The following is a 27926-nucleotide window of genomic DNA, read 5'->3' as shown; positions in this document are numbered from 1 at the left end:
CTTCTTATTGACGATGAAACACAGAAATTGCAACGGAATTAAATACAAAAGACACAATGCCGACTTAAGAACAAGAAGACTGACTCTTCTTACTGTCTATGTTTTGAACCAATCCAGTGACACTAGTTATAGATTCCGATGCTTTACTCCAGGTTTACTGTATCCCATGGACCTTCTTATTGACGAAGAAACACAGAAATTGCCTCGGAATTAAATAGATAAGGCACAATGCCGACTTAAGTACAAGAAGACTCACTCTTCTCACTGACTATGTTTTGAACCATTCCTGTGACACTAGTTATGAATTCCGATGCTTCACTTCAGGTTTAGTGTATCCCTTGGACCTTCATATTGACGATGAAACACAGAAATTGCTTCGGAATGAAATACAAAAGGCACAATGCCGAATTAAGTACAAGAAGATTGTCTCTTCCTACTGTCTATGTTTTGAACCATTTTTGTGACACTAGTAATAGCTTCCGATATTTCTCTTCAGGTTTACTGTATCCCTCTGACCTTCTTATTGACGATGAAACACAGAAATTACATCGGAATCAAATACAATCGGCACAATGCCGACTTAAGTACAAGAAGACTGACTCTTCCTACTGTCTATGTTTGAACCATTCCATTGACACTAGTTACAGATTCCGATGCTTCACTTCAGGTTTACTGTTTCCCTTGGAACTTCTTATTGACGATGATATAATGAAATTGCATCGTAATTAAATACAAAAGGCACAATGCCGACTTAAGTACATGAAGACTTACTCTTCTTACTGACTATGTTTTGAACCATTCCTGTGAGACTAGTTATAGATTCCGATGCTTCACTTCAGGTTTACAGTATCCCTCTGACATTCTTATTGACGATGAAACACAGAAATTGCATCGGAATTAAATACAAACGGCACAATGCCGACTTAAGTACAAGAAGACTGACTCTTCTTACTGTCTATGCTGTGAACCATTCCTGTGACACTAGTTATAGATTTCGATGCTTCACACCAGGTTTACTGTATCCCTTGGATATTCTTATTGACGATGAAACACAGAAATTGCATCGGAATTATATAGAAAAGGCACACTGCCGACTTAGGTGCAAGACGACTGACTCTTGTTACTGACTATGTTTTGAACCATTCCTGTGACACTAGTTATAGATTCCGTTGTTTCACTTCAGGTTTACTGTATCCCTTGGACCATCTTATTGACGATAAAAACACAGAAATTGCATCGGAATTAAATACAAAAGGCACTATGCCGATGCAAGTATATGAAGACTGACTCTCCTTACTGACTATGTTTTGAACCATTCCTGTGACACTAGTTACAGATTCCGAAGCTTCACTTCCGGTTTACTGTATCCCTTGAATCTTCTTATTGACGATGAAACACAGAAATTGCATCGGAATTAAATTGAAAAGGCACAAAGCCGACTTAAGTAAAAGAAGACTGACTCTTCTTACTGGCTATGTTTTGAACCATTCCTGTGACACTAGTTATAGATTCCGATGCTTCACTTCAGGTTTGCTGAATCCCTTCGACCTTCTTATTGACGATGAAACACAGAAATTGCATGGGAATTAAATACAAATGGCACAATGCCGACTTAAGTACAAGAAGACTGACTCTTCTTACTGTCTATGCTGTGAACCATTCCTGTGACACTAGTTATAGATTCCGATGCTTCACTTCAGGTTCACTGTATCCCTCTGACCTTCTTATTGACGATAAAACACAGAAATTGCATCGGAATTGAACAGAAAAGGGACAATGCCGACTTAAGTGCAAGAAGACTGACTCTTCTTACTGTCTATGTTTTGAACCATTCCTGTGACACTAGTTTTAGATTCCGATGCTTCACTTCAGGTTTACTGTATCCCTCTGACCTTCTTATTGACGATGAAATACAGAAATTGCATCGGACTTAAATACAAAAAGCAAAATGCCGACTTAAGTACAAGAAGACTGACTCTTCATACTGTCTTTGATTTGAACCATTCCAGTGACACTAGTTACAGATTTCGATGCTTCACTTCAGGTTTACTGAATCCCTTGGACCTTTTAATTGACGATGAAACACAGAAATTGCATGGGAATTAAATACAAATGGCACAGTGCCGACTTAAGTACATGAAGACTGGCTCTTCTTACTGTCTATGATGTGTTCCATTCCTGTGACACTAGTTATAGTTTCCGATGCTTCACACCAGGTTTAATGTATCCCTTGGACCTTCATATTGACGATGAAACACCGAAATTGCATCGGAATTAAATACAAAATTCACAATGCCGACTTAAGGACAAGAAGACTGACTTTCCTTACTGTCTATGTATTGAACCATTTCTGTGACACTAGTTACAGATTCCGATGCTTCACTTCAGGGACACTGTTCCCTCTGACCTTCTTATTGACGATGAAACACAGAAATTGCATCGGAATTAAATACAAAAGGCACAATGCCGACTTAAGTACAAGAAGACTGACTCTTGTTACTGTCTATGTTTTGAACTATTCCTGTGACACTAGTTATAGATTCCGATGCTTCACTTCAGGTTTACTGTATCCCTTGGACCTTCTTATTGACGATGAAACACACAAATTGCCTCGGAATTAAATACAAAAGGCACAATGCCGACTTAAGTACAGGAAGACTTACTCTTCTTACTGACTATTTTTCGAACAATTCCTGTGACACTAGTTACAGATTCCGATGCTTCACTTCAGGTTTACTGTTTCCCTTGGAACTTCTTCTTGACGATGATATAATGAAATTGCATCGGAATTAAATACAAAAGGCACAATGCCGACTTAAGTACATGAAGACTTACTCTTCTTACTGACTATGTTTTGAACCATTCCTGTGAGACTAGTTATAGATTCCGATGCTTCACTTCAGGTTTACAGTATCCCTCTGACATTCTTATTGACGATGAAACACAGAAATTGCATCGGAATTAAATACAAACGGCACAATGCCGACTTAAGTACAAGAAGACTGACTCTTCTTACTGTCTATGCTGTGAACCATTCCTGTGACACTAGTTATGGATTTCGATGCTTCACACCAGGTTTACTGTATCCCTTGGATATTCTTATTGACGATGAAACACAGAAATTGCATGGGAATTAAATACAAATGGCACAGTGCCGACTTAAGTACATGAAGACTGGCTCTTCTTACTGTCTATGTTTTGAACCATTCCTGTGACACTAGTTTTAGATTCCGATGCTTCACTTCAGGTTTACTGTATCCCTCTGACCTTCGTATTGACGATTAAACACAGAAATAGCATCTGACTTAAATACAAAAATCACAATGCCGACTTAAGTACAAGATGACTGACTCTTCATAGTGTCTTTGTTTTGAACCATACCAGTGACACTAGTTATAGATTCCGATGCTTCACTTCAGGTTTACTGAATCCCTTGGACCTTCATATTGGCGATGAAACACCGAAATTGCATCGGAATTAAGTACAAAAGGCACAATGCCGACTTAGGTCCAAAAAGACTAACCCCAATTACTGACTATGTTTTGAACCATTCCTGTGACACTACTTATAGATTCCGTAGCTTCACTTCAGGTTTACTGTATCCCTTGGACCTTCATATTGACGATGAAACACCGAAATTGCATCGGAATTAAATACAAAAGGCACAATGCCGATGCAAGTATATGAAGACATACTCTCCTTACTGACTATGTTTTGAACCATTCCTGTGACACTAGTTACAGATTCCGAAGCTTCACTTCCGGTTTACTGTATCCCTTGAATCTTCTTATTGACGATGAAACACAGAAATTGCATCGGAATTAAATTGAAAAGGCACAAAGCCGACTTAAGTAAAAGAAGACTGACTCTTCTTACTGGCTATGTTTTGAACCATTCCTGTGACACTAGTTATAGATTCCGATGCTTCACTTCAGGTTTACTGTATCCTTTGGACCATCTTATTGACGATGAAACACAGAAATTGCATCGGAATTATATACAAAAGGCACAATGCCGATGCAAGTATATGAAGACTGACTCTCCTTACTGACTATGTTTTGAACCATTCCTGTGACACTAGTTACAGATTCCGAAGCTTCACTTCCGGTTTGCTGTATCCCTTGAATCTTCTTATTGACGATGAAACACAGAAATTGCATCGGAATTAAATTGAAAAGGCACAAAGCCGACTTAAGTAAAAGAAGACTGACTCTTCTTACTGGCTATGTTTTGAACCATTCCTGTGACACTAGTTATAGATTCCGATGCTTCACTTCAGGTTTGCTGAATCCCTTCGACCTTCTTATTGACGATGAAACACAGAAATTGCATGGGAATTAAATACAAATGGCACAATGCCGACCTAAGTACAAGAAGACTGACTCTTCTTACTGTCTATGTTTTGAACCATTCCTGTGACACTAGTTTTAGATTCCGATGCTTCACTTCAGGTTTACTGTATCCCTCTGACCTTCTTATTGACGATGAAACACAGAAATTGCATGGGAATTAAATACAAATGGTACAATGCCGACTTAAGTACAAGAAGGCTGACCCTTCTTACTGTCTATGCTGTGAACCATTCCTGTGACACTAGTTATAGTTTCCGATGCTTCACACCAGGTTTAATGTATCCCTTGGACCTTCATATTGACGATGAAACATCGAATTTGCATCGGAATTAAATAAAAAAGGCACAATGCCGACTTAGGTCCAAGAAGACTGACTCCTGTTACTGACTATGTTTTGAACCATTCCTGTGACACTAGTTATAGATTCCGTTGCTTCACTTCAGGTTTACTGTATCCCTTGGACCTTCGTGTTGACGATGAAACACAGAAATTGCATCGGAATTAAATACAAAAGGCACAATGCCGACATAAGTACATGAAGACTGACTCTTCTTACTGACTATTTTTTGAACCATTCCTGTGACACTAGTTATAGGTTCCGACGCTTCACTTCCGGTTTACTGTATCCCTTGGATCTTCTTATTGACGATGAAACACAGAAATTGCAACGGAATTAAATACAAAAGACACAATGCCGACTTAAGAACAAGAAGACTGACTCTTCTTACTGTCTATGTTTTGAACCAATCCAGTGACACTAGTTATAGATTCCGATGCTTTACTCCAGGTTTACTGTATCCCATGGACCTTCTTATTGACGAAGAAACACAGAAATTGCCTCGGAATTAAATAGATAAGGCACAATGCCGACTTAAGTACAAGAAGACTCACTCTTCTCACTGACTATGTTTTGAACCATTCCTGTGACACTAGTTATGGATTCCGATGCTTCACTTCAGGTTTAGTGTATCCCTTGGACCTTCATATTGACGATGAAACACAGAAATTGCTTCGGAATGAAATACAAAAGGCACAATGCCGAATTAAGTACAAGAAGATTGTCTCTTCCTACTGTCTATGTTTTGAACCATTTTTGTGACACTAGTTATAGCTTCCGATATTTCTCTTCAGGTTTACTGTATCCCTCTGACCTTCTTATTGACGATGAAACACAGAAATTACATCGGAATCAAATACAATCGGCACAATGCCGACTTAAGTACAAGAAGACTGACTCTTCCTACTGTCTATGTTTGAACCATTCCATTGACACTAGTTACAGATTCCGATGCTTCACTTCAGGTTTACTGTTTCCCTTGGAACTTCTTATTGACGATGATATAATGAAATTGCATCGGAATTAAATACAAAAGGCACAATGCCGACTTAAGTACATGAAGACTTACTCTTCTTACTGACTATGTTTTGAACCATTCCTGTGAGACTAGTTATAGATTCCGATGCTTCACTTCAGGTTTACAGTATCCCTCTGACATTCTTATTGACGATGAAACACAGAAATTGCATCGGAATTAAATACAAACGGCACAATGCCGACTTAAGTACAAGAAGACTGACTCTTCTTACTGTCTATGCTGTGAACCATTCCTGTGACACTAGTTATAGATTTCGATGCTTCACACCAGGTTTACTGTATCCCTTGGATATTCTTATTGACGATGAAACACAGAAATTGCATCGGAATTATATAGAAAAGGCACACTGCCGACTTAGGTGCAAGACGACTGACTCTTGTTACTGACTATGTTTTGAACCATTCCTGTGACACTAGTTATAGATTCCGTTGTTTCACTTCAGGTTTACTGTATCCCTTGGACCATCTTATTGACGATGAAACACAGAAATTGCATCGGAATTAAATACAAAAGGCACTATGCCGATGCAAGTATATGAAGACTGACTCTCCTTACTGACTATGTTTTGAACCATTCCTGTGACACTAGTTACAGATTCCGAAGCTTCACTTCCGGTTTACTGTATCCCTTGGATCTTCTTATTGACGATGAAACACAGAAATTGCATCGGAATTAAATTGAAAAGGCACAAAGCCGACTTAAGTAAAAGAAGACTGACTCTTCTTACTGGCTATGTTTTGAACCATTCCTGTGACACTAGTTATAGATTCCGATGCTTCACTTCAGGTTTGCTGAATCCCTTCGACCTTCTTATTGACGATGAAACACAGAAATTGCATGGGAATTAAATACAAATGGCACAATGCCGACTTAAGTACAAGAAGACTGACTCTTCTTACTGTCTATGCTGTGAACCATTCCTGTGACACTAGTTATAGATTCCGATGCTTCACTTCAGGTTCACTGTATCCCTCTGACCTTCTTATTGACGATAAAACACAGAAATTGCATCGGAATTGAACAGAAAAGGGACAATGCCGACTTAAGTGCAAGAAGACTGACTCTTCTTACTGTCTATGTTTTGAACCATTCCTGTGACACTAGTTTTAGATTCCGATGCTTCACTTCAGGTTTACTGTATCCCTCTGACCTTCTTATTGACGATGAAATACAGAAATTGCATCGGACTTAAATACAAAAAGCAAAATGCCGACTTAAGTACAAGAAGACTGACTCTTCATACTGTCTTTGATTTGAACCATTCCAGTGACACTAGTTATAGATTTCGATGCTTCACTTCAGGTTTACTGAATCCCTTGGACCTTTTAATTGACGATGAAACACAGAAATTGCATGGGAATTAAATACAAATGGCACAGTGCCGACTTAAGTACATGAAGACTGGCTCTTCTTACTGTCTATGATGTGTTCCATTCCTGTGACACTAGTTATAGTTTCCGATGCTTCACACCAGGTTTAATGTATCCCTTGGACCTTCATATTGACGATGAAACACCGAAATTGCATCGGAATTAAATACAAAATTCACAATGCCGACTTAAGGACAAGAAGACTGACTTTCCTTACTGTCTATGTATTGAACCATTTCTGTGACACTAGTTACAGATTCCGATGCTTCACTTCAGGGACACTGTTCCCTCTGACCTTCTTATTGACGATGAAACACAGAAATTGCATCGGAATTAAATACAAAAGGCACAATGCCGACTTAAGTACAAGAAGACTGACTCTTGTTACTGTCTATGTTTTGAACTATTCCTGTGACACTAGTTATAGATTCCGATGCTTCACTTCAGGTTTACTGTATCCCTTGGACCTTCTTATTGACGATGAAACACACAAATTGCCTCGGAATTAAATACAAAAGGCACAATGCCGACTTAAGTACAGGAAGACTTACTCTTCTTACTGACTATTTTTCGAACAATTCCTGTGACACTAGTTATAGATTCCGATGCTTCACTTCAGGTTTACTGTATCCCTCTGACCTTCTTATTGACGATGAAACACAGAAATTGCATCGGAATTAAATAGAAAAGGCACAATGCCGACTTAAGTGCAAGAAGACTGATTCTTCTTACTGTCTATGTTTTGAACCATTCCTGTGACACTAGTTTTAAATTCCGATGCTTCACTTCAGGTTTACTGTATCCCTCTGACCTTCGTATTGACGATTAAACACAGAAATAGCATCTGACTTAAATACAAAAATCACAATGCCGACTTAAGTACAAGATGACTGACTCTTCATACTGTCTTTGTTTTGAACCATACCAGTGACACTAGTTATAGATTCCGATGCTTCACTTCAGGTTTACTGAATCCCTTGGACCTTCTTATTGACGATGAAACACACAAATTGCATGGGAATTAAATACAAATGGCACAATGCCGACGTAAGTGCAAGAAGACTGACTCTTCTTACGGTCTATGCTGTGAACCATTCCTGTGACACTAGTTATAGTTTCCGATGCTTCACACCAGGTTTACTGTATCCCTTGGACCTTCATATTGGCGATGAAACACCGAAATTGCATCGGAATTAAATACAAAAGGCACAATGCCGACTTAGGTCCAAAAAGACTAACCCCAATTACTGACTATGTTTTGAACCATTCCTGTGACACTACTTATAGATTCCGTAGCTTCACTTCAGGTTTACTGTATCCCTTGGACCTTCATATTGACGATGAAACACCGAAATTGCATCGGAATTAAATACAAAAGGCACAATGCCGATGCAAGTATATGAAGACTGACTCTCCTTACTGACTATGTTTTGAACCATTCCTGTGACACTAGTTACAGATTCCGAAGCTTCACTTCCGGTTTACTGTATCCCTTGAATCTTCTTATTGACGATGAAACACAGAAATTGCATCGGAATTAAATTGAAAAGGCACAAAGCCGACTTAAGTAAAAGAAGACTGACTCTTCTTACTGGCTATGTTTTGAACCATTCCTGTGACACTAGTTATAGATTCCAATGCTTCACTTCAGGTTTACTGTATCCCTTGGACCATCTTATTGACGATGAAACACAGAAATTGCATCGGAATTATATACAAAAGGCACAATGCCGATGCAAGTATATGAAGACTGACTCTCCTTACTGACTATGTTTTGAACCATTCCTGTGACACTAGTTACAGATTCCGAAGCTTCACTTCCGGTTTACTGTATCCCTTGAATCTTCTTATTGACGATGAAACACAGAAATTGCATCGGAATTAAATTGAAAAGGCACAAAGCCGACTTAAGTAAAAGAAGACTGACTCTTCTTACTGGCTATGTTTTGAACCATTCCTGTGACACTAGTTATAGATTCCGATGCTTCACTTCAGGTTTGCTGAATCCCTTCGACCTTCTTATTGACGATGAAACACAGAAATTGCATGGGAATTAAATACAAATGGCACAATGCCGACTTAAGTACAAGAAGACTGACTCCTCTTACTGTCTACGCTGTGAACCATTCCTGTGACACTAGTTATAGATTCCGATGCTTCACTTCAGGTTTACTGTATCCCTCTGACCTTCTTATTGACGATAAAACACAGAAATTGCATCGGAATTGAACAGAAAAGGGACAATGCCGACTTAAGTGCAAGAAGACTGACTCTTCTTACTGTCTATGTTTTGAACCATTCCTGTGACACTAGTTTTAGATTCCGATGCTTCACTTCAGGTTTACTGTATCCCTCTGACCTTCTTATTGACGATGAAATACAGAAATTGCATCAGACTTAAATACAAAAAGCAAAATGCCGACTTAAGTACAAGAAGACTGACTCTTCATACTGTCTTTGATTTGAACCATTCCAGTGACACTAGTTATAGATTTCGATGCTTCACTTCAGGTTTACTGAATCCCTTGGACCTTTTAATTGACGATGAAACACAGAAATTGCATGGGAATTAAATACAAATGGCACAGTGCCGACTTAAGTACATGAAGACTGGCTCTTCTTACTGTCTATGATGTGATCCATTCCTGTGACACTAGTTATAGTTTCCGAAGCTTCACACCAGGTTTAATGTATCCCTTGGACCTTCATATTGACGATGAAACACCGAAATTGCATCGGAATTAAATACAAAATTCACAATGCCGACTTAAGGACAAGAAGACTGACTTTCCTTACTGTCTATGTATTGAACCATTTCTGTGACACTAGTTACAGATTCCGATGCTTCACTTCAGGGACACTGTTCCCTCTGACCTTCTTATTGGTGATGAAACACAGAAATTGCATCGGAATTAAATACAAAAGGCACAATGCCGACTTAAGTACAAGAAGACTGACTCTTGTTACTGTCTATGTTTTGAACTATTCCTGTGACACTAGTTATAGATTCCGATGCTTCACTTCAGGTTTACTGTATCCCTTGGACCTTCTTATTGACGATGAAACACACAAATTGCCTCGGAATTAAATACAAAAGGCACAATGCCGACTTAAGTACAGGAAGACTTACTCTTCTTACTGACTATTTTTCGAACAATTCCTGTGACACTAGTTATAGATTCCGATGCTTCACTTCAGGTTTACTGTATCCCTCTGACCTTCTTGTTGACGATGAAACACAGAAATTGCATCGGAATTAAATAGAAAAGGCACAATGCCGACTTAAGTGCAAGAAGACTGACTCTTCTTACTGTCTATGTTTTGAACCATTCCTGTGACACTAGTTATAGATTCCGATGCTTCACTTCAGGTTTACTGAATCCCTTGGACCTTCTTATTGACGATGAAACACACAAATTGCATGGGAATTAAATACAAATGGCACAATGCCGACGTAAGTACAAGAAGACTGACTCTTCTTACGGTCTATGCTGTGAACCATTCCTGTGACACTAGTTATAGTTTCCGATGCTTCACACCAGGTTTACTGTATCCCTTGGACCTTCATATTGGCGATGAAACACCGAAATTGCATCGGAATTAAATACAAAAGGCACAATGCCGACTTAGGTCCAAAAAGACTAACTCCAATTACTGACTATGTTTTGAACCATTCCTGTGACACTACTTATAGATTCCGTAGCTTCACTTCAGGTTTACTGTATCCCTTGGACCTTCATATTGACGATGAAACACCGAAATTGCATCGGAATTAAATACAAAAGGCACAATGCCGACTTAGGTCCAAGAAGACTGACTCCTGTTACTGACTATGTTTTGAACCATTCCTGTGACACTAGTTATAGATTCCGATGCTTCACTTCCGGTTTACTGTATCCCTTGGATCTTCTTATTGACGATGAAACACAGAAATTGCATCGGAATTAAATACAAAAGACACAATGCCGACTTAAAAACAAGAAGACTGACTCTTCTTACCGTCTATGCTTTGAACCAATCCAGTGACACTAGTTATAGATTCCGATGCTTTACTCCAGGTTTACTGTATCCCTTGTACCTTCTTATTGACGAAGAAACACAGAAATTGCATCGGAATTAAATAGAATAGGCACAATGCCGACTTAAGTACAAGAAGACTCACTCTTCTCACTGACTATGTTTTGAACCATTCCTGTGACACTAGTTATGGATTCCGATGCTTCACTTCAGGTTTACCGTATACCTTGGACCTTCTTATTGACGATGAAACACAGAAATTGCCTCGGAATTAAATACAAAAGGCACAATGTCGACTTAAGTACACGAAGACTGACTCTACCTACTGTCTATGTTTGAACCATTCCATTGACACTAGTTACAGATTCCGATGCTTCACTTCAGGTTTACTGTTTCCCTTGGAATTTCTTATTGACAATGATATAATGAAATTGCATCGGAATTAAATACAAAAGGCACAATGCCGTCTTAAGTACATGAAGACTTACTCTTCTTACTGACTATGTTTTGAACCATTCCTGTGAGACTAGTTTTAGATTCCGATGCTTCACTTAAGGTTTACAGTATCCCTCTGACATTCTTACTGACGATGAAACACAGAAATTGCATCGGAATTAAGTACAAACGGCACAATGCCATCTTAAGTACAAGAAGACTGACTCTTCTTACTGTCTATGCTGTGAACCATTCCTGTGACACTAGTTATAGATTCCGTTGCTTCACTTCAGGTTTACTGTATCCCTTGGACCATCTTATTGACGATGAAAGACAGAAATTGCATCGGAATTAAATACAAAAGGCACAATGCCGATGTAAGTATATGAAGACTGACTCTCCTTACTGACTATGTTTTGAACCATTCCTGTGACACTAGTTATAGATTCCGATGCTTCACTTCCGGATTACTGTATCCCTTCGACCTTCTTATTGACGATGAAACACAGAAATTGCATCGGAATTAAATTGAAAAGGCACAAAGCCGACTTAAGTACAAGAATACTGACTCTTCTTACTGGCTATGATTTGAACCATTCCTGTGACACTAGTTATAGATTCCGATGCTTCACTTCAGGTTTACTGAATCCCTTCGACCTTCTTATTGACGATGAAACACAGAAATTGCATGGGAATTAAATACAAATGGCACAATGCCGACTTAAGTACAAGAATACTGACTCTTCTTACTGTCTATGCTGTGAACCATTCCTGTGACACTAGTTATAGATTCCGATGCTTCACTTCAGGTTTACTGTATCCCTCTGACCTTCTTATTGACGATGAAACACAGAAATTGCATCGGACGTAAATACAAAAAGCAAAATGCCGACTTAAGTACAAGAAGACTGACTCTTCATACTGTCTTTGTTGTGAACCATTCCAGTGACACTAGTTATAGATTCCGATGCTTCACTTCAGGTTTCCTGAATCCCTTGGACCTTCTAATTGACGATGAAACACAGAAATTGCATGGGAATTAAATACAAAAGTCACAATGCCGACTTAAGGACAAGAAGACTGACTCTTCTTACTGTCTATGTATTGAACCATTTCTGTGACACTAGTTACAGATTCCGATGCTTCACTTCAAGGACACTGTTCCCTCTGACCTTCTTATTGACGATGAAACACAGAAATTGCATCGGAATTAAATACAAAAGCCACAATGCCGACTTAGGTCCAAGAAGGCTGACTCCTGTTACTGACTATGTTTTGAACCAATCCTGTGACACTAGTTATAGATTCCGTAGCTTCACTTCAGGTTTACTGTATCCCTTGGACCTTCTTGTTGACGATGAAACACAGAAATTGCATCGGAAACAATTATACAAAAGGCACAATGCCGACATAAGTACGTGAAGACCGACTCTTCTTACTGACTATGTTTTGAACCATTCCTGTGACACTAGTTATAGATTCCGATGCTTAACTTCCGGTTTACTGTATCCCTTGGATCTACTTATTGACGATGAAACAAAGAAATTGTATCGGAATTAAATACAAAAGACACAATGCCGATTTAAGAACAAGAAGACTGACTCTTCTTACTGTCTATGTTTTGAACCATTCCAGTGACACTAGTTATAGATTCCGATGCTTTACTCCAGGTTTAGTGTATCCCTTGGAGCTTCTTATTGACGAAGAAACACAGAAATTGCATCGGAATTAAATAGAATTGGCAAAATGCCGACTTAAGTACAAGAAGACTCCCTCTTCTCACTGAGTATGCTTTGAACCATTCCTGTGACACTAATTATGGATTCCGATGCTTCACTTCAGGTTTAGTTTATCCCTTGGACCTTCATATTCATGATGAAACACAGTAATTGCTTCGGAATTAAATACAAAAGGCACAATGCCGAATTAAGTACAAGATGACTGACTCTTCCTACTGTCTATATTTTGAACCATTCCTGTGACACTAGTAATAGATTCCAATGCTTCACTTCAGGTTTACTGAATCCCTTGGACCTTCTTATTGACGATGAATCACAGAAATTGCATCGGAATTAAATACAAAAGGCACAATGCCGACTTAAGTACAAGAAGACTGACTCTTCTTACTGTCTATGCTGTGAACCATTCCTGTGACTCTAGTTATTGATTTCGATGCTTCACACCAGGTTAACTGTATCCCTTGGACCTTCTTATTGACGAAGAAACACAGAAATTGCATTGGAATTAAATAGAAAAGGCACAATGCTGACTTAGGTACAAGACGACTGACTCTTGTTACTGACCATGTTTTGAACCATTCCTGTGACACTAGTTATAGATTCCGTTGCTTCACTTCAGGTTTACTGTATCCCTTGGACCATCTTATTGACGATGAAACACAGAAATTGCATCGGAATTAAATACAAAATGCACAATGCCGATGTAAGTATATGAAGACTGACTCTTCTTACTGACTATGTTTTGAACCATTCCTGTGACACTAGTTATAGATTCCGATGCTTCACTTCCGGTTTACTGTATCCCTTGAATCTTCTTATTGACGATGAAACACAGAAATTGCATCTTAATTTAATACAAAAGGCACAATGCCGACTTAAGTACAAGAAGACCGACTCTTCCTACAGTCTATGATTTGAACCATTCCTGTGACACTAGTTTTAGATTCCGATGCTACACTTCAGGTTTACTGTATCCCTCTGACGTTCTTATTGACGATGAATCACAGAAGTTGCATCGGAATTAAATACAAACGGCACAATGCCGACTTAAGTACAAGAAGGCTGACTCTTCCTACTGTCTATGCTTTGAACCATTAGTGTGACACTAGTTATAGATTCCGATGCTACACTTCAGGTTTACTGTATCCCTTGGACGTTCTTATTGACGATGAAACACAAAAATTGCATGGGAATTAAATACAGAAGGCACAATGCCGACTTAAGTACAAGAAGACTGATACTTCTTACAGACTATCTTTTGAACCATTCCTGTGACACTAGTTATAGATTCCGATGCTTCACTTCATGTTTACTGTATCACTTGGACCTTCTTATTGACAACGAAACATAGAAAAAGCGTCGGAATTAAATAGAAAAGGCACAATGCTGACTTAAGTACTAGAAGACTATCTCTTCCTACTGTCTATGATTTGTACCATTCCTGTGACACTAGTTATAGATTCCGATGCTTCACTTCAGGTTTACTGTATCCGTTGGACCTGCGTATTGACGATGAAGCACAGAAATTGCATCAGAATTAAATACAAAAGGCAAAATGCCGACTTAAGTACAAGAAGACTGACTCTTCTTATTGACTATGCTTTGAATCATTCCTGTGACACTAGTTGTAGATTCCGATGCTTCACTTCTGGTCTACTGTATCCCTTGGACATTTTTAATGACGATGAAACACAGAAGTGGCATCGGAATTAAATACAAAAGGCACAATGCCAACTTAAGTACAAGAAGACTGACTCATCTTACTGACTATGTTTTGAACCATTCCTGTGACACTAGTTATAGATTCCGATGCTTCACTTCAGCTTTACTGTATCCCTTGGACCTTCTTATTGACGATGAAACACTGAAATTGCATCGGAATTAAATAGAAAAGGCACAATGCCGACTTAAGTACAAGAAGACTGACTCTTCTTACTCACTATGTTTGGAACCATTCCTGTGACACTAATTATAGATTCCGATGCTTCACTTCAGGTTTACTGTATCCCTCTGACATTCTTATTGACGATGAAACACAGAAAATGCATCGGAATTAAATACAAACGGCACAATGCCGACTTAAGTACAAGAAGACTGACTCTTCCTACTGTCTGTATTTTGAACCATTCCTGTGACACTAGTTATGGATTCCGATGCTTAACTTCAGGTTTACTGAATCCCATGGACCTTCTTATTGACGATGAAACACAGAAATTGCATCGGAATTAAATAGAAAAGTCACAATGTCGACTTAGGTACAAGACGACTGACTCTTGTTACTGACAATTTTTTGAACCATTCCTGTGACACTAGTTATAGATTCCGTTGCTTCACCTCAGGTTTACTGTATCCCTTGGACCTTCTTATTGACGATGAAACACACAAATTGCATCGGAATTAAAAACAAAAGGCACAATGCCGACTTAAGGACAAGAAGACTGACTCTTCTTATTGCCTATGCTTTGAACCATTCCTGTGTCACTAGTTATAGATTCCGATGCTTCACTTCAGGTTTACTGTATCCCTCTGAGCTTCTTACTGACGATGAAACACAGTAATTGTATCGGAATTAAATAGAAAAGCACAATGCCGATTTAAGTGCAAGAAGACTGTCTCTACTTACTGTCTATGTTTTGAACCATTCCTGTGACACTAGTTTTAGATTCCGATGCTTCTCTTCAGGTTTACAGTATCCCTCTGACATTCTTATTGACGATGAAACACAGAAATTGCATCGGAATTAAATACAAACGGCACAATGCCGACTTAAGTACAAGAAGACTGACTCTTCCTACTGTCGATATTTTGAACCATTCCTGTGACACTAGTAATAGATTCCAATGCTTCACTTCAGGTTTACTGAATCCCTTGGACCTTCTTATTGACGATGAATCACAGAAATTGCATCGGAATTAAATACAAAAGGCACAATGCCGACTTAAGTACAAGAACACTGACTCTTCTTACTGTCTATGCTGTGAACCATTCCTGTGACTCTAGTTATAGATTTCGATGCTTCACACCAGGTTAACTGTATCCCTTGGACCTTCTTATTGACGAAGAAACACAGAAATTGCATTGGAATTAAATAGAAAAGGCACAATGCCGACTTAGGTACAAGACGACTGACTCTTGTTACTGACTATGTTTTGAACCATTCCTGTGACACTAGTTATAGATTCCGTTGCTTCACTTCAGGTTTACTGTATCCCTTGGACCATCTTATTGACGATGAAACACAGAAATTGCATCGGAATTAAATACAAAATGCACAATGCCGATGTAAGTATATGAAGACTGACTCTTCTTACTGACTATGTTTTGAACCATTCCTGTGACACTAGTTAGAGATTCCGATGCTTCACTTCCGGTTTACAGTATCCCTTGAATCTTCTTATTGACGATGAAACACAGAAATTGCATCGGAATTAAATTGGAAAGGCACAAAGCCGACTTAAGTACAAGAATACTGACTCTTCTTACTGGCTGTGTTTTGAACCATTGCTGTGACACTAGTTATAGATTCCGATGCTTCACACCAGGTTTACTGAATCCCTTGGACCTTCTTGTTGACGATGAAACACAGAAATTACATCGGAATTAAATAGTAAAGGCACAATGCCAACTTAAGTACAAGAAGACTCACTCTTCTCACTGACTATGTTTGAACCATTCCTGTGACACTAGCTATGGATTACGATGCTTCACTTCAGGTTTACTGTATGCCTTGGACATTCTTATTGACGATGAAACACAGAAATTGCATCGGAATTTAATACAAAAGGCACAATGCCGACTTAAGTACAAGAAGACCGACTCTTCCTACAGTCTATGATTTGAACCATTCCTGTGACACTAGTTTTAGATTCCGATGCTTCACTTCAGGTTTACTGTATCCCTCTGACCTTCTTATTGACGATGAATCACAGAAGTTGCATCGGAATTAAATACAAACGGCACAACGCAGACTTAAGTACAAGAAGGCTGACTCTTCCTACTGTCTATGCTCTGAACCATTCCTGTGACTCTAGTTATAGATTCCGATGCTACACTTCAGGTTTACTGTATCCCTTGGACCTTCTTATTGACGATGAAACACAAAAATTGCATCGGAATTAAATACAGAAGGCACAATGCCGACTTAAGTACAAGAAGACTGATTCTTCTTACAGACTATCTTTTGAACCATTCCTGTGACACTAGTTATAGATTCCGATGCTTCACTTCAGGTTTACTGAAACCCTTGGACCTTCTTATTGACGATGAAACACAGAAATTGCATCGGAATTAGATACAAAAGGCACAATGCCGACTTAAATACAAGAAGACTGACTCTTCGTACTGTCTATGTTTTGAAACATTCCTGTGACACTAGTTATAGATTCCGATGCTTCACTTCATGTTTACTGTATCACTTGGACCTTCTTATTGACGACGAAACATAGCAAAAGCGTCGGAATTAAATAGAAAAGTCACAATGCCGACTTAAGTACTAGAAGACTATCTCTTCCTACTGTCTATGATTTGTACCGTTCCTGTGACACTAATTATAGATTCGGATGCTTCACTTCAGGTTTACTGTATCCCTTGGACCTTCTTATTGACGATGAAACACAGAAATTGCATCGGAATTAAATACAAGAGGCACAATGCCGACTTATGTTCAAGAAGACTGACTCTTCTTACTGTCTATGTTTTGAAACATTCCTGTGACGTTAGTTACAGATTCCGATGCTTCACCACAGGTTTACTGTATCCCTTGGACCTTCTTATTGACGATGAAACACAGAAATTGCATCGGAATCTAATTGAAAAGGCACAATGCCGACCTAAGTACAAGAAGACTGACTCTTCTTACTCACTATGTTTGGAACCATTCCTGTGACACTAGTTATAGATTCCGATGCTTCACTTCAGGTTTACTGTATCCCTCTGACATTCTTATTGACGATGAAACACAGAAAATGCATCGGAATTAAATACAAACGGCACAATGCCGACTTAAGTACAAGAAGACTGACTCTTCTTACTCACTATGTTTGGAACCATTCCTGTGACACTAGTTATAGATTCCGATGCTTCACTTCAGGTTTACTGTATCCCTCTGACATTCTTATTGACGATGAAACACAGAAAATGCATCGGAATTAAATACAAACGGCACAATGCCGACTTAAGTACAAGATGACTGACTCTTCCTACTGTCTAAATTTTGAACCATTCCTGTGACACTAGTTATAGATTCCGATGCTTAACTTCAGGTTTACTGAATCCCTTGGACCTTCTTATTGACGATGAAACACAGAAATGGCATCGGAATTAAATGCAAAATGCACAATGCCGACATAAGGACAAGAAGACTGACTCTTCTTACTGCCTATGCTTTGAACCATTCCTGTGACACTAGTTATAGTTTCCGATGATTCACTTCAGGTTTTCTGTATCCCTCTGAGCTTCTTACTGACGATGAAACACAGAAATTGTTTTGGAATTAAATAGAAAAGGCACAATGCCGATTTAAGTGCAAGAAGACTGTCACTACTTACTGTCTATGATTTGAACCATTCCTGTGACACTAGTTTTAGATTCCGATGCTTCACTTCAGGTTTACAGTATCCCTCTGACATTCTTATTGACGATGAAACACAGAAATTGCATCGGAATTAAATACAAACGGCACAATGCCGACTTAAGTACAAGAAGACTGACTCTTGCTACTGTCTATATTTTGAACCATTCCTGAGACACTAGTTATAGATTCCAATGCTTCACTTCAGGTTTGCTGAATCCCTTGTAACTTCTTATTGACGATGAAACACAGAAATTGCATCGGAATTAAATACAAAAGGCACAATGCCGACTTAAGTACAAGAAGACTGACTCTTCTTACTGTCTATGCTGTGAACCATTCCTGTGACACTAGTTATAGATTTCGCTGCTTCACGCCAGGTTTACTGTACCCCTTGGACCTTCTTATTGACGATGAAACACGGAAATTGCATCGGAATTAAATAGAAAAGGCACAATGTCGACTTAGGTACAAGACGACTGACTCTTGTTACTGACAATTTTTTGAACCATTCCTGTGACACTAGTTATAGATTCCGTTGCTTCACCTCAGGTTTACTGTATCCCTTGGACCTTCTTATTGACGATGAAACACACAAATTGCACCGGAATTAAATACAAAAGGCACAATGCCGATGAAAGTACATGAAGACTAACTCTTCTTACTGACTATGTTTTGAACCATTCCTGTGACACTAGTTATAGATTCCGATGCTTCACTTCCGGTTTACTGTATCCCTTGAATCTTCTTATTGACGATGAAACACAGAAATTGCATCGGAATTAAATTGAAAATGCACAAAGCCGACTTAAGTACAAGAAGACTGACTTTTCTTACTGACTATGTTTTGAAACATTCCTGTGACACTAGTTATAGATTCCGATACTTCACTTCAGGTTTACTGTATCACTAGGACCTTCTTATTGACGACGAAACACAGAAAAAGCGTCGGAATTAAATAGAAAAGGCACAATGCCGACTTAAGTACTAGAAGACTATCTCTTCCTACTGTCTATGATTTGTACCATTCCTGTGACACTAGTTATTGACTCCGATGCTTCACTTCAGGTTTACTGTAGCCCTTGTGCCTTCTTATTGACGATGAAACACAGAAATTGAATCGGATTGAAATACAAAAAGCACAATGCCGACTTAAGTACAAGAAGACCGACTCTTATTACTGACTATGTTTGAACCATTCCCTTGACACCAGTTATAGATTACTTTGTTGCACTTCAGGTTTACTGTATCCCTTGGACCTTCTTATTGACCATGAAAAACAGCAATTGCATCGGAAATAAATATAAAAAGGTAAAATGCCGACTTAAGTACTAGAAGACTGACTCTTCTTACAGTCTATGTTTTGAACCATTCCTGTGACAATAGTTCTTGATTCCGATGCTTCATTTCTAGTTTACTGTATCCCTCTGACCATCGTATTGACGATGAAACACTGAAATTGCATCGGAATTAAATACAAAAGGCACAATGCCGATGTAAGTACATGAAGACTGACTCTTCTTACTGACTATGTTTTGAACCATTCCTGTGACACTAGTTATAGATTCCGATGGTTCACTCCAGGTTTACTGTATCCCTTGGACCTTCCTATTGACGATGAAACACAGAAATTACATCGGAATTAAATAGAAAAGGCACAATGCCGACTTAAGTACAAGAAGACTCACTCTTCTCACTGACTATGTTTAGAACCATTCCTGTGACACTAGCTATGGATTCCGATGCTTCACTTCAGGTTTACTGTATCCCTTGGACCTTCTTATTGACGATGAAACACAGAAATTGAATCGGAATGAAATACAAAAAGCACAATGACGATTTAAGTACAAGAAGACCGACTCTTCATACTGACTATGTTTGAACCATTCCTGTGACACCAGTTATAGATTACTTTGTTTCACTTCAGGTTTACTGTATCCCTTGGACCTTATTATTGACGATGAAACACAGAAATTGCATCGGAATTAAATACAAACGGCACAATGCCGACTTAAGTACAAGAAGACTGACTCTTCTTACTGTCTATGTGTGAACCATTCCTGTGACACTAGTTATAGATTTCGATGCTTCACACCAGGTTTACTGTATCCCTTGGATCTTCTTATTGACGATGAAACACAGAAATTGAATCGGAATTAAATAGAAAAGGCACAATGCCGACATAGGTACAAGACGACTGACTCTTGTTACTGACTATGTTTTGAACCATTCCTGTGACACCAGTTATAGATTCCGATGCTTCACTTCAGCTTTACTGTATCCCTTGGACCTTCTTATTGACGATGAAACACAGCAATTGCATCGGAATTAAATACAAAAGGCACAATGCCGATGTAAGTACATGAAGACTGACTCTTCTTACAGTCTATGTTTTGAACCATTCCTGTGACGCCAGTTATAGATTCCGATGCTTAACTTCAGGTTTACTGTATCCCCTGGACCTTCTTATTGACGTTGAAACACAGAAATTGCATCGGAATTAAATACAAAAAGCACAATGAAGACTTAAATACATGAAGACGGACCCTTCTTACTGTCTATGTTTTGAACCATTCCTGTGACAAAACTTCTAGATTCCGATGCTTCATTTCTAGTTTACTGTATCCCCCTGACCATCTTATTGACGATGAAACACAGAAATTGAATCGGAATTAAATACAAAAGGCACAATGCCGACTTAAATACAAGAAGACTGACTCATCTTACTGACTATGTTTTGAACCATTCCTGTGACACTAGTTATAGATTCCGATGCTTCACTTCAGCTTTACTGTATCCCTTGGACCTTCTTATTGACGATGAAACACAGCAATTGCATCGGAAATAAATATAAAAGGCAAAATGCCGACTTAAGTACTAGAAGACTGACTCTTCTTACAGTCTATGCTTTGAACCATTCCTGTGACGCCAGTTATAGATTCCGATGCTTAACTTCAGGTTTACTGTATCCCTTGGACCTTCTTATTGACGACGAAACACAGAACTTGCATCGGAATTAAATAGAAAAGGCGCAATGCCGACTTATGTACAAGAAGACTGACTCTTCTTACTGACTATATCTTGATCCATTCCTGTGACACTAGTTATGGATTCCGATGCTTCACTTCAGGTTTACTGTATCCCTTGGACCTTCTTATTGACGATGAAACACAGTAATTGCATCGGAATTAAATAGAAAAGGCACAATGCCGACTTAGGTACAAGAAGTCTGACTGTTCTAACTGACTATTATTTGAACCATTCCTGTGTGACTAGTTGTGGATTCCGATGCTTCACTTCATGTTTACAGCATCCCTCTGACCTTCTTATTAACGATGAAACACAGATATTGCATCGGAATTAAGTACAACCGGCACAATGCCGACTTAAGTACTAGAAGACTGGCTCTTCTTACTGTCTATGTTTTGAAACATTCCTGTGACGTTAGTTACAGATTCCGATGCTTCACTTCAGGTTTACTGTATCCCTTGGACCTTCTTATTGACGATGAAACACAGAAATTGCATCGGAATCTAATTGAAAAGGCACAATGCCGACCTAAGTTCTAGAAATCTGACTCTCCTTACTGACTATGTAATTAACCATTCCTGTGACACTAGTTATAGACTCCGATGCTTCACCTCAGGTTTCCTGTATCCCTCTGACCTTCTTATTGACGATAAAACACAGAAATTGCATCGGAATTAAATAGAAAAGGCACAATGCCGACTTAGGTAAAAGACGACTGACTCTTCTTCCTGACTATGTTTCGAACCATTCCTGTGACACTAGTTATAGATTCCGTTGCTTCACTTCAGGTTTACTGTATCCCTTGGACCTTCTTATTGACGATGAAACGCAGAAATTGCATGGGAATTAAATAGAAAAGGCACAATGCCGACTTAAGTACAAGAAGACTCACTCTTCTCACTGACTATGTTTGAACCATTCCTGTCACACTAGCTATGGATTCCGATGCTTCACTTCAGGTTTACTGTATCCCTTGGACCTTCTTATTGACGATGAAACACAGAAATTGAATCGGAATGAAATACAAAAAGCACAATGCCGACTTAAGTACAAGAAGACCGACTCTTCTTACTGACTATGTTTTGAACCACTCCTGTGACACTAGTTATAGATTCCGAAGCTTCACTCCAGGTTTACTGTATCCCTTGGACCTTCTTATTGACGATGAAACACAGAAATTACATCGGAATTAAATAGAAAAGGCACAATGCCGACTTAAGTACAAGAAGACTCACTCTTCTCACTGACTATGTTTGAACCATTCCTGTCACACTAGCTATGGATTCCGATGCTTCACTTCAGGTTTACTGTATCCCTTGGACCTTCTTATTGACGATGAAACACAGAAATTGAATCGGAATGAAATACAAAAAGCACAATGCCGACTTAAGTACAAGAAGACCGACTCTTCTTACTGACTATGTTTGAACCATTCCCTTGACACCAGTTATAGATTACTTTGTTTCACTTCAGGTTTACTGTATCCCTTGGACCTTCTTATTGACGATGAAACACAGCAATTGCATCGGAAATAAATATAAAAGGCAAAATGCCGACTTAAGTACTAGAAAACTGACTCTTCTTACAGTCTATGTTTTGAACCATTCCTGTGACGCCAGTTATAGATTCCGATGCTTAACTTCAGGTTTACTGTATCCCTTGGACCTTCTTATTGACGTTGAAACACAGAAATTGCATCGGAATTAAATACAAAATGCACAATGAAGACTTAAATACACGAAGACGGACCCTTCTTACTGTCTATGTTTTGAACCATTCCTGTGACAAACGTTCTAGATTCCGATGCTTCATTTCTAGTTTACGGTATCCCTCTGACCATCTTATTGACGATGAAACACAGAAATTGAATCGGAATTAAATACAAAAGGCACAATGCCGACTCAAATACAAGATGACTGACTCATCTTACTGACTATGTTTTGAACCATTCCTGTGACACTAGTTATAGATTCCGATGCTTCACTCCAGGTTTACTGTATCCCTTGGACCTTCCTATTGACGATGAAACACAGAAATTACATCGGAATTAAATAGAAAAGGCACAATGCCGACTTAAGTACAAGAAGACTCACCCTTCTCTCTGACTATGTTTTGAACCATTCCTGTGACACTAGCTATGGATTCCGATGCTTCACTTCAGGTTTACTGTATCCCTTGGACCTTCTTATTGACGATGAAACACAGAAATTGCATCGGAATTAAATAGAAAAGGCACAATGCCTACTTAGGTACAAGAAGTCTGACTGTTCTAACTGACTATTATTTGAACCATTACTGTGTGACTAGTTGTCGATTCCGATGCTTCACTTCATGTTTACAGCATCCCTCTGACCTTCTTATTAACGATGAAACACAGATATTGCATCGGAATTAAATACAAAAGGCACAATGCCGACATAAGTACTAGAAGACTGACTCTTCTTACTGACTATGTTTAGAACCATAACTGTGACACAAGTTATAGATTCAGATGCTTCACTTCTGGTTTACTGTATCCCTCGGGACTTCGTATTGACGATGAAACACAGAAATTGCATCGGAATTAAATACAAAAGGCACAATGCCGACTTACGTACAAGAAGACTGGCTCTTCTTACTGTCTATGTTTTGAAACATTCCTGTGACGTTAGTTACAGATTCCGATGCTTCACTTCAGGTTTACTGTATCCCTTGGACCCTCTTATTGACGATGAAACACAGAAATTGCATCGGAATCTAATTGAAAAGGCACAATGCTGACCTAAGTACAAGACGTCTGACTCTCCTTACTGACTATGTATTGAACCATTCCTGTGACACTAGTTATAGACTCCGATGCTTCACCTCAGGTTTCCTGTATCCCTCTGACCTTCTTATTGACGATAAAACACAGAAATTGCATCGGAATAAAATAGAAAAGGCACAATGCCGACTTAGGTAAAAGACGACTGGCTCTTGTTCCTGACTATGTTTTGAACCATTCCTGTGACACTAGTTATAGTTTCCGTTGCTTCACTTCAGGTTTACAGTATCCCTTGGACCGTCTTATTGACGATGAAACGCAGAAATTGCATCGGAATTAAATACAAAAGGCACAATGCCGATGTAAGTACAAGAAGACTCACTCTTCTCTCTGACTATGTTTTGAACCATTCCTGTGACACTAGCTATGGATTCCGATGCTTCACTTCAGGTTTACTGTATCCCTTGGACCTTCTTATTGACGATGAAACACAGAAATTGAATCGGAATGAAATACAAAAAGCACAATGCCGACTTAAGTACAAGAAGACCGACTCTTCTTACTGACTATGTTTGAACCATTCCTGTGTCACCAGTTATAGATTACTTTGTTTCACTTCAGGTTTACTGTATCCCTTGGACCTTCTTATTGACGATGAAACACAGCAATTGCATCGGAAATAAATATAAAAGGCAAAATGCCTACATAAGTACTAGAAGACTGACTCTTCTTACAGTCTATGTTTTGAACCATTCCTGTGACGCCAGTTATAGATTCCGATGCTTAACTTCAGGTTTACTGTATCCCTTGGACCTTCTTACTGACGTTGAAACACAGAGATTGCATCGGAATTAAATACAAAAAGCACAATGAAGCCTTAAATACACGAAGACGGACCTTCTTACTGTCTATGTTTTGAACCATTCCTGTGACAAAAGTTCTAGATTCCGATGCTTCATTTCTAGTTTACTGTATCCCTCTGACCATCGTATTGACGATGAAACACAGAAATTGAATGGGAATTAAATACAAAAGGCACAATGCCGACTAAAATACAAGAAGACTGACTCATCTTACTGACTATGTTTTGAATCATTCCTGTGACACTAGTTATAGATTGCGATGCTTCACTTCAGCTTTACTGTATCCCTTGGACCTTCTTATTGACGATGAAACACAGCAATTGCATCGGAAATAAATATAAAAGGCAAAATGCCGACTTAAGTACTAGAAGACTGACTCTTCTTACAGTCTATGCTTTGAACCATTCCTGTGACGCCAGTTATAGATTCCGATGCTTAACTTCAGGTTTACTGTATCCCTTGGACCTTCTTGTTGACGACGAAACACAGAAATTGCATCGGAATTAAATAGAAAAGGCGGAATGCCGACTTATGTACAAGAAGACTGACTCTTCTTACTGACTATATCTTGATCCATTCCTGTGACACTAGTTATAGATTCCGATGCTTCACTTCAGGTTTACTGTATCCCTTGGACCTTCTTATTGACGATGAAACACAGTAATTGCAATGGAATTAAATAGAAAAGGCACAATGCCGACTTAAGTACTAGAAGACTGACTCTCCTTACTGACCATGTTTTGAACCATACCTGTGACACAAGTTATAGATTCAGATGCTTCACTTCTGGTTTACTGTATCCCTCGGACCTTCGTATTGACGATGAAACACAGAAATTGCATCGGAATTAAATACAAAAGGCACAATGCCGACTTACGTACAAGAAGACTGGCTCTTCTTACTGTCTATGTTTTGAAACATTCCTGTGACGTTAGTTACAGATTCCGATGCTTCACTTCAGGTTTACTGTATCCCTTGGACCTTCTTATTGACGATGAAACACAGAAATTGCATCGGAATCTAATTGAAAAGGCACAATGCCGACCTAAGTACAAGAAGTCTGACTCTCCTTACTGACTATGTATTGAACCATTCCTGTGACACTAGTTATAGACTCCGATGCTTCACCTCAGGTCTCCTGTATCCCTCTGACCTTCTTATTGACGATAAAACACAGAAATTGCATCGGAAATAAATAGAAAATGCACAATGCCGACTTAGGTAAAAGACGACTGACTCTTGTTCCTGACTATGTTTTGAACCATTCCTGTGACACTAGTTATAGATTCCGTTGCTTCACTTCAGGTTTACTGTATGCCTTGGACATTCTTATTGACGATGAAACACAGAAATTGCATCGGAATTTAATACAAAAGGCACAATGCCGACTTAAGTACAAGAAGACCGACTCTTCCTACAGTCTATGATTTGAACCATTCCTGTGACACTAGTTTTAGATTCCGATGCTTCACTTCAGGTTTACTGTATCCCTCTGACCTTCTTATTGACGATGAATCACAGAAGTTGCATCGGAGTTAAATACAAACGGCACAACGCCGACTTAAGTACAAGAAGGCTGACTCTTCCTACTGTCTATGCTCTGAACCATTCCTGTGACACTTATTATAGATTCCGATGCTACACTTCAGGTTTACTGTATCCCTTGGACCTTCTTATTGACGATGAAACACAAAAATTGCATCGGAATTAAATACAGAAGGCACAATGCCGACTTAAGTACAAGAAGACTGATTCTTCTTACAGACTATCTTTTGAACCATTCCTGTGACACTAGTTATAGATTCCGATGCTTCACTTCAGGTTTACTGAAACCCTTGGACATTCTTATTGACGATGAAACACAGAAATTGCATCGGAATTAGATACAAAAGGCACAATGCCGACTTAAATACAAGAAGACTGACTCTTCGTACTGTCTATGTTTTGAAACATTCCTGTGACACTAGTTATAGATTCCGATTCTTCACTTCATGTTTACTGTATCACTTGGACCTTCTTATTGACGACGAAACATAGCAAAAGCGTCGGAATTAAATAGAAAAGGCACAATGCCGACTTAAGTACTAGAAGACTATCTCTTCCTACTGTCTATGATTTGTACCGTTCCTGTGACACTAATTATAGATTCGGATGCTTCACTTCAGGTTTACTGTATCCCTTGGACCTTCTTATTGACGATGAAACACAGAAATTGCATCGGAATTAAATACAAGAGGCACAATGCCGACTTATGTACAAGAAGACTGACTCTTCTTACTGTCTATGTTTTGAAACATTCCTGTGACGTTAGTTATAGATTCCGATGCTTCACCACAGGTTTACTGTATCCCTTGGACCTTCTTATTGACGATGAAACACAGAAATTGCATCGGAATCTAATTGAAAAGGCACAATGCCGACCTAAGTACAAG

This window comes from Schistocerca americana, chromosome 6 (genome assembly GCF_021461395.2).
Source record: "Schistocerca americana isolate TAMUIC-IGC-003095 chromosome 6, iqSchAmer2.1, whole genome shotgun sequence".
Taxonomy (NCBI): domain Eukaryota; kingdom Metazoa; phylum Arthropoda; class Insecta; order Orthoptera; family Acrididae; genus Schistocerca; species Schistocerca americana.
This window is presented reverse-complemented; position numbering follows the sequence as displayed.